The 9,038-nt window shown below is 45.8% G+C and overlaps 1 non-coding gene across 1 annotated transcript; it reads left to right on the top strand.

Annotated features, from left to right (window-relative positions):
- The first annotated feature begins 8,066 nt into the window (after positions 1-8,066).
- On the top strand, positions 8,067-8,230 carry LOC115899294. The gene has a single exon (XR_004059045.1). It is a non-coding gene; the product is annotated as a U1 spliceosomal RNA (small nuclear RNA).
- The last annotated feature ends 808 nt before the right edge of the window (positions 8,231-9,038 follow it).

The following is a 9,038-nucleotide window of genomic DNA, read 5'->3' on the forward strand; positions in this document are numbered from 1 at the left end:
CTCTCACTTTACCCTTCCCAGTAGCTGAGACTACAGGTATGCACCATCATATGTGGCTATTAAGAAAAATATTAATTCTGTGTCTCACTAAATTGCCCAGGCTGGTCTGCAAGTCCTGAGCTCAAGTGATCCTCCTGCTTCAGCCTCCCAAAGTGCTGTGCTGAGATTACTGGCATGAGCCTCCATGGTCAGCCCTGTTTCTTTTTAAAATTTATTTATTTTGAGTCAATATTTTATTTTCTCTGGAAAGATAAAGGGAACAAGTTTTTTTCCAGAAACAGGCATATGGTATGGGCCCAATGATACCCTGATCCACCCCTTAGGCTTCAATTACCCTTTTTAAAGTAGTTCATAAGCTGACTTGTTGGAATTCAGACAAAATGATAGCGTGGGGAAAGCAGTGTATTGAAAACCATTGTCTACGATTGTACAAAAGGTTTATTCTTGCTGTACCGTCTGTTCTGGCCCGAACATAATCCTGGAAAACCCCTTCACGTGTCACAGGGACTTTGTACCTTTAGGACCCTTCGAGACATGGCAGTTAGACTTTATCCAGCTGTCTCCATCTCAGGGTCACAGATACCTTCTGGTGGTAATTTGTATATGCTCTCAATGGTGTGAAGCATTTCCATGCCAATGAGCCTCAGCCCAAGCAGTAGGCAGGCTGTGATTAGAAAAAAATCATTCCTCATGGGGAGTGCCATCTGATCTCATAGCAACTGACGAACACACTCTATCAGTCAGGTAGTTGGATCCATTTGCAATGTTTGGCCTATCTCCCAACGTTTCCATTGTGCCTATCACCCCTAATTTTCTGGACTGGTGCAACTCAATAGTGATACAATAAAAACTCAATCGGCAAAACTAACAGAAGTTTTTAACCTTCCCTGGCCAAAGATCCCCCACTGTTTCTGGAAAACTTTCACAGTCTCCCTTTGAAATTAGAACAGGAAGACCCATGTAGTGGTTAGATGAAGGGGCTTATGAACCTGTACTGTACTTCTTAAAGGTAACATTCTCCATCATTGCTAAGGTCTCACAAGACTTCTTACCAAGAGCTCCGAATTAATAAAGGATGCCTTTCATAATGAGCTGCTGGGAGATGAAAATATCAAACATTGTGGACTATAATCTGGAGATGTTGTTTACTGGAAACATCAAATAAAATATTCCCTCCAAGCCCACTGGAGGGCACCAAATAGATATTATTAATATGAATGTTTTCCTTTCTTTCTTTCTTTTCTTTCCTTCCTTCCTTCCTTCCTTCCTTCCTTCCTTCCTTCCTTCCTTCCTTCCTCCCTCCTTTCCTCCTTTCCTCCTTCCTTCCTTTCCTTCTTTCTCTCTCTCTCTCTCCCCCTCTCTCTTTTCTCTTTCTTTCTTTCTCTCTCTCTCTCTCTCTCTTTCTTTCTTTTTTTCTTGAGATGGGTACTCCCTCTGTTGCCCAGGCCGGAATGCAGTGGCGCAATTATGACTCATTGGAGCCTTTAACTCCTGGGGTCAAGCCATCTTCCTTCCTGAGTCTCCCAAGTAGCTGGGACCAGAGGTGTGGGTCACAACACCTGGCTCACATCAGGTGTTATTGCCCAATCTCTGTGGCAGTAAACATAAGGGCGTTGACACACAGATTCATGTTTCTCATATCTAAAAGGCAGCTCTCCAGAGTGGACATTTGTCAGTGAGGTTTTCACTTAAAGGTGACCTGCAATATCCCTGACCAAGATGGCAAGTAGCTGACATCTGTTGTAGCCGACTTCCAGATGTCATATATAACTGGGCTGTATAACCAGTTATTCACAATTCCAGTGCTAACTGCAACTGAAAGGGTTAATCTCTTTTTCTGTAGGCTGGAATATGTACACCATTAGGGTTCCTTTAATTTGTAGGGGTCCTCTCTTCGTGGTTTTGGTAAAATCACCCTATATGCATATTCTCTAAAGATATGACACACTAGTCCTATTGCATGTATGTATATATATATATATACCTACACACATAGCAAAATGCCTGTGATCAGATTGTTGTTTTACTGTCCCTAATTAATTTGATTACAGCAGGGAGGGATTCTCTCATCAGAATCTCACAAACCATTGCCACTGTGGGAAATTTGACAAGGTGCTGGGTTTGCCACCTTAAACCACCAACCACCTTTGGCCGTAATGACCATTGGTACATCCTGTGCTAAATTTCACCAGTATTCCCCCTGATTACACTCACGATGCAACTCGGGATCACATCAAGCAAAACCTCTTTATCGAATCTGTCTGACTCTTCCTAACATTCCTGCCCCACATCTCAGTTTAAACCATCGTAATTGTACTGTCAAAATAACTGCCTGTAATCCCAGCACTTTGGGAGGTCGAGGCAGGAGGATCACTTGAGCCCAGAAGTTTGAGACTAGCTTCCTGGACAAAATGGTGAAACAATGTCTCTACAAAATATGAAAAAATTAGCCAGGCATGGTGGCACCCAACTGTAGTCCCAGCTACTCAGGAGTATGAGGTGAGAGGATGACTTGAGCCCAGGAGTTCGAGCCTGCAGTGAATCCTGTTGACACCACTGCAGTCCATCCTGGGCAAAAGAGTGAGACCTTGTCTCAGAAAGTAAATAAATAAGCTGGGTGTGGTGGTGTGTGCCTGTAACTCCAGCACTTGGGAAGCTGAGGTAGGATGATTCATTGAGCCCTGAAGGTCAAGAGATCAAGACTGTACTGGGCTGTGATGTTGCCACAGCACTCCAGCCTGGGCAACAGTGAGAACCCGGCTGCAAAAAACTAACAAACAAACAAAAAAAACCAGAGACAACACCAACCAAACAAAAAATTGCTGCCTCACTCTGAAATGACAGTGGTGAACACCATGATGCTATTGGAAAGCTAAGACAAAAACACTCCCTTCTGCTATCAGGATCCAACCTGCCCTCTTGCTCTAACATGTGTGACCCATGGCTTAAATGCTGAAAGCTGATGTAGCCAAATTATACTACACTTACATGTTCTGCACCAGCATTTATTTTGTCTCTGGAAGAGATCACCATTCATGGCCCTTAAATGTCTAAAGACATGGAATGATGAAGTGCAATGTCTTTTAGGATATTTGGTCATGCCTATGCATATATACCTCTGAAGAAACCCAACATTGGATGAGTGGGGAGGCCGAGGCGGGTGGATCACCTGAGATCAGGGGTATGAGACCAGCCTGGCCAACATTGTGAAACCCCGTCTCTACTAAAAATGCAAAAATTAGCTGGGTATGGTGGTGTTCACATGTACTCCCAGCTACTCAGGAGGCTGAGGTAGGAGAATCACTTGAGCCTGGGAGGCAGAGGTTGCAGTGAGCCAAGATTATGCCACTGCACTTCAACCTAGGAGACAGAGAGAGGCTCCATCTCAAAAAAAAAAAAAAAAAAAAAAAAAAAACCAAAAAAAAAAACCACCAAAATTGGAAGAGTATCCTCAAACTTTTCGCTAGGCATGTCCACTGCCTGGCCATTAAGAACATAGCTCCAAACATTTTTGGGGGAGCACAGACTTTTTATTTTGATGGGATATTGCTTCCCATGGTTAGAAATCCTTCTTTTATCTAGGTAACATTGCTGATAAAAATTCAGCATGGTGGCTCTGGCCTCTAATCCCAGTGATTCAGAGGCCGAGCTGGAAGGATCACTTAAACCCAGGAATTCCAGGCTGAAGTGAGCTATGATGGTGACACTGCACTCCAGCCTGGGCGACAGAGCCACTCCTACTCTCTGAAAGAAAAATAGAGTCCAGGCTTGGTGGCCTATGCTTGTAATCCCAGCACTTTGAGAGGCTTGGGTGGGAGGATTGCTTCAGCTCAGGAATTTGGGACCATCCTGAGCAAGATAGGGAGACCCTGTCTTTCAACAAACAAACAAACAAAACAAACAAACAAACAAAAACAAAATTAGCCAGGCATAGCAGTGCATGTCTGTAGTCCCAGCTACTCAGGAGGCTGAGGTGGGAGGATTGCTTGAGCGAGGGAAGTGGAGGCTGCAGTGAGCCAAGACTGCACCACTGCACTCTAGCCTAGGCAACACAGCAAGACTGTGTCTTAAAAAAAAAAAAAAAAAAAAAAAAGACAAAAGAAAGAAACAAATATTGTTGATGAAACTGTAGCCTATTTCACAGCTCAACAAAAAGCTATTTATTCACTGGCTAAGGTTGTACTAGATAATCGCATCACTTTAGATGATACATATTTTCAAAGACAATATTATCCTTATTTAAAAACAGGTAGAACCTGGGCGCGGTGGCTCACACCTGTAATCCCAGCACTTTGGCAGGCCGAGGTGAGTGGGTCACCTGAGGTCAGGAGTCCGAGATCAGCCTGGCCAACACGGATGAAACCCCGTCTCTACTAAAAATACAAAAATTAGCCGGGCACAGTGGCGTGTGCCTGTAGTCCCATCAAGTTGGGAGGCTGTGGCAGGGGAATCACTTGAACCCAGGAGGCAGAGGTTGCAGTGAGCCAAGATTGTGCCACTGCACTCCAGCCTGGGAGACAGAGGAAGAGTCTGTCTCAACAAAACAAAACAAAACAAAAACAATGAGTAGACACAGCAGCACTTATAAGAGTTCATAAAAGGAATTGTACATTGTCAACTGATAGTGTGGAGACAGATAGCAGCCGCCTGCCCACCTGGTTGTGATCTCCGCACAACGCTTGCCCATGACCTCCTCTTCCACTTAGTACAACACAGCCCAGAACACACAAGGGGAGAGCCGCAGCCACAGCAGCCTCCGCAGTCCGCTTTAGATGATAGATTTAGCTGATCAGGGAGGTGATGTGTGCTGGTTACAACGTCTTGTTGCGTATACATATATAAATACTTCCCATGAAGTAGAACTTCATCTAGAAAAAAATTAGAAGTCAGTTGGCTACAAGAAATCATGAAAGAAGAACTGGGATGTGATGTTTTCCCTGATGGTTTTAGTTGGCTCCCTAATGGAATAGGAATAGGTTCCCTTACTGTTCTGGCATACAGATTCTCTTTGTGAATCTCATTCTTGTGTGCATTATATGTGTTCTACTCAAAGTATTAATGTTATATATTTCTTGTTTTATTTCTGAGAAAACTGATTTTATGGTATCTGAAGACTAGAGATGATTCAACAAGTGACAGCTGTAGACTTAACTGAGGTCTCTCTCTCCTCTTTTCTTCTTCTTTTTTTTTTTTCCCTACTCTGTGACACCCTTTCACTGGGCTTTTTGGTGCTCTTAAAAATTCCTCAGTGAGGCGGCTCCTTTCCTCCCCTGCCCTCAGCCTGGGAAAGACCATCTGGGAATGAGCCTTCCTGGCAAAGAGGGACACCTTGGCTGAGCTTTTCACCACCAGTGCTTTCAAGAAGAAAGATTTTTTTAAAGAATTTTTATCTGAGGAATGTGAGCCACTTCACATGGTCAGAGAGACATTAAATCAAGACAGCAACCACTTTCTGATTCCTTCCTTTTGAGCTATGTATTCATCTGTTGGAACTGCTTGCTATCACCCCAGGTAGGTGTAAATTAATCTAATAATGCCACACCAAACACTATATCCCACACCCCGTAACAACGGATAGCCAATGTCTCATCAGTGCCATTTCTGAAAACCAATGAGAATTCCACACAGGCACCTTTCTATCAGTCCATCGTGCGTCCTCCCTTTTGACCTTTCAAAACCTGCTTGTGACAAAGGCCAAAGGGAGCTCAGACCCAAAGTTCTTTGGGTGTGAGTCTTCCAGGCAGCTGCCTTCACATTGGCCCAAGTAAACTCTAGATTCTATTTTGTGCTTCAGCCTCTTTCTTTTAGGTCAACATGTTCAGCAACAGTAGAATAAATAAATAAGTTGGCCTATATTCATACAAAGGAATACACACAGAAACAAATAACCACACGAATAACGTGAACAATTCATAGATGTAAGACTGAGTGAAAGAAGTCAAACCTATGCCTCTGCTCCTGAGACTGACTTTGCAAAAATTATAACTGGGACAATGATCACAGCGAAAGAGATCCCACCTAACTGATTCCATCCTGCTTCTAACGTCCAAGCTGTCCTTGTTCATTCCTGGGCACAGGCCAAAATAACTTTGAGAGGAACTTAGTTTATGGTTTAGCTGTGAAACAAAGATGATAACAGCCCTTTCCCAAAACAAACCCCCTTCCTACCTGGGGACTAGACTGCCTTTGCAGGACTCACAAATTAGCCACGGTATTAGAAATGATGGTTTAGGAGTCACACAGCCTCCAGCTTACGATTCTAAACCTCCCCAAATTGTTCCTGGGGATCACATCACTATTGTAAAACCTAAGATCGGTACATGAGATATTTTGTAGACACTACACTCGATGCCTCAGCTGGCACCACCCAGATGGATAAACCAGCTCATCTGATCTTGTGGCCCCCACCCAGGAACTGACCCAGCTCAAGAGGATGCTTTAGCTCCCTCTGAGTTCATCTCCGACCTCACCAATCAGAACTCCCAACTCACTGGCCCCCAATCACCAAACTATCCTTAAAAACTCTGGTCCCAGAATGCTCAGGAATACTGATTTGAGTAATAATAAAACTCTGGGTCCCACACAGCCGGCTCTGGGTAAATGACTTTCTTTATTGCAATTCCCTGTCTAGATAAATTGGTTCTGTCTAGGCAGCAGGCAACGTGAACCCATTGGGCACTTATACTCCCTCAAAACCCCCTACACACTTTATGATTCAGTTTATATGAAAGCAAAGGACAGGAAAAACTTGCCTGATAGTTTTGAAGTCTGTGGAGTATTGTCAGAGTTTGGGGTTGGATTCTACAGATTAACAGTAATCTGTTAAGCACCTCAAATAAAATTTCCCCCATATATATATATATTCCCCCCCCAAATTTGGACCACTTTGTTTCTGTCTTTGCAGAGCATAAAGTGCTAACATGAGGTAAGTGCTGAGGTCTAGAGAAGGCTGTGGAAGACATGACAAACTCCAGCACCATGCCTGAGTGTCCAGTGTGCTCTGCTGGGGCAGCATATTTGTACATTGCTGTATTTGAAAAAACCCTACAAGATTCATGAAATTGGACCACCGTCTTTATAACACTACTAGTGGTAAAACAAGTAAGGATGGCTGGTTTGCAGTCATCTGAGCAGCCTCTCTTGTTTCATAGATTTGGTTTCTCTCTGATATTGAACGACTTGTAATTTCAAGTAGAATGTTACATCACAAGGATAACGATGTGAAGAGAACCAGTTTCCTGTGTAATCCTACATGTTTTAGTCTGCGCATTACAAGCCATTGTTTGAAGAAGGGTGGACAGGTTCCAGCTGTCTGCCAAAGAGGTCCTCGGCAACACAGTGTAAGAACCTGCTTCTGGGCGGGCGTGATGGCTCAGGCCTGTAATCCCAGCACTTTGGGAGGCTGAGGCCAGCGGATTACCTGAAGTCAGGAGTCCGAGATCAGCCTGGCCATCATGGTGAATGAAACCCGGTCTCTACTAAAAATACAAAAATTAGCCGGCCTTGGTGGCATGCGCCTGTAATCCCGGCTATGCGGAAGCCTGCGGCAGGAGAATCGCTTCAACTCGGGAGGCGGAGGTTGCAGGGAGCCGAGATCATGCGACTGCATTCCAGCCTGGGCGACAGAGCGAGACTCGGCGCCAAACCAAAAACAAAAAACTACAACAGAAACGCCCGCTTCTTTGGGGAAGACCAGGGACAGGGAAGGGAGGGAAAGGAGAGGCAGACGTCACTGTCCCCGCAGGCTGTGGCAGCAGGTTGTTCGGCTGAGTGGGCGGACGAAGGGGCGGAAAAGCAGACGGGGACCGGGAACGCGCTGTCGGTGACATCACGGAGAGGGCGACTTCTATGTAGATGAGGCAACGCAGGGGCTGCCGCTTCGCCACCGGCTGCTTCGCGACGAAGGAGTTCCCGTGCTGTAGGAGCGAGCCCAGGACCGCCGGTCGGACCTGAGAGTCCCAGCTGTGTGTCAGGGCTAGGAGGGCTCGGGGGTGCGCGGGGCAAGTGACCGTGCGTGTAAAGGGTGAGGCGTGTGGGGCTGTGGCGGGGCGGAGGTGCAGGAACTCATACTTACCTGGCAGGGAGGATACCATGATCACGAAGGTGGTTTTCCCAGGGCGAGGCTTATCCATTGCACTCCGGATGTGCTGACTCCTGCGATTTCCCCAAATGTGGGAAACTCGACTGCATAATTTGTGGTAGTGGGGGACTGCGTTCGCGCTTTCCCCTATATTTTTGTATTGACTAAAAGTAGAATTCATGCAAAAGGCTGTTCTTCACGTGTACGTGGTTTGGGTTGGATCTTAACCGTTCTCCTTATAGTTGCGGTGTTGGTTAACAAGAAATACCGTGTTATCCGTTAACACTAGCTAAGTGACCGCAAGGACCTTCCGTTCCCTTCCCTTCTCTCTCTACGTGGGGTTGCTTTTTGCAGATTGCTTCATGGTCTCCAGTCTCTTGGGTTCTCACGCTCTGTGGAAACCCTCGTGTTTTTGCGTAGCCCCCAGTCACTCTTCACACAGCCTCTGCTTCTAACTGCAGCCCTCACAGGGGTTTGTGGGATTTCTGTGCTAGTGGGGAACGTGTTCTCACCTCACAGAGCCAGGAAGAAACTCTACGCAGTCGGGTGCTGTTCTCTGAGATGAAAGCAGGGACTTTGGTGTTGTTCTTTGGGATGAAAGCAGTGTCCCCGTTCGGTTGTAGACACAACATGCTTGCTTTCCATAGGGGAACGGGAGGGCTCTCCCCGCGCCCAGGTGCCCTTGCTCGTGTTCACCGAGGCCTGCAGGTCGGAACCGCAGTCTTACCTGTAGGCAGAAAGGGCTGCGATCTACCCCAGCTACCCCCCAGCTACCCGAACTACCCAGCAATAAAATGGGACACATTACGGAAAGATGAGATTGCATGGATAATCTCAAAAACATTATGCCGAGTGACGAAAAGAGGGCATCCTGTGAGGCGCCATCAAGGTGAATTTCTAGAACAGGTAAAACTAACCTGTATAGTGACAGAAACTACATCATTGATTGCTGGGGTCA

This window comes from Rhinopithecus roxellana, chromosome 8, assembly GCF_007565055.1.
Source record: "Rhinopithecus roxellana isolate Shanxi Qingling chromosome 8, ASM756505v1, whole genome shotgun sequence".
NCBI lineage: Eukaryota > Metazoa > Chordata > Mammalia > Primates > Cercopithecidae > Rhinopithecus > Rhinopithecus roxellana.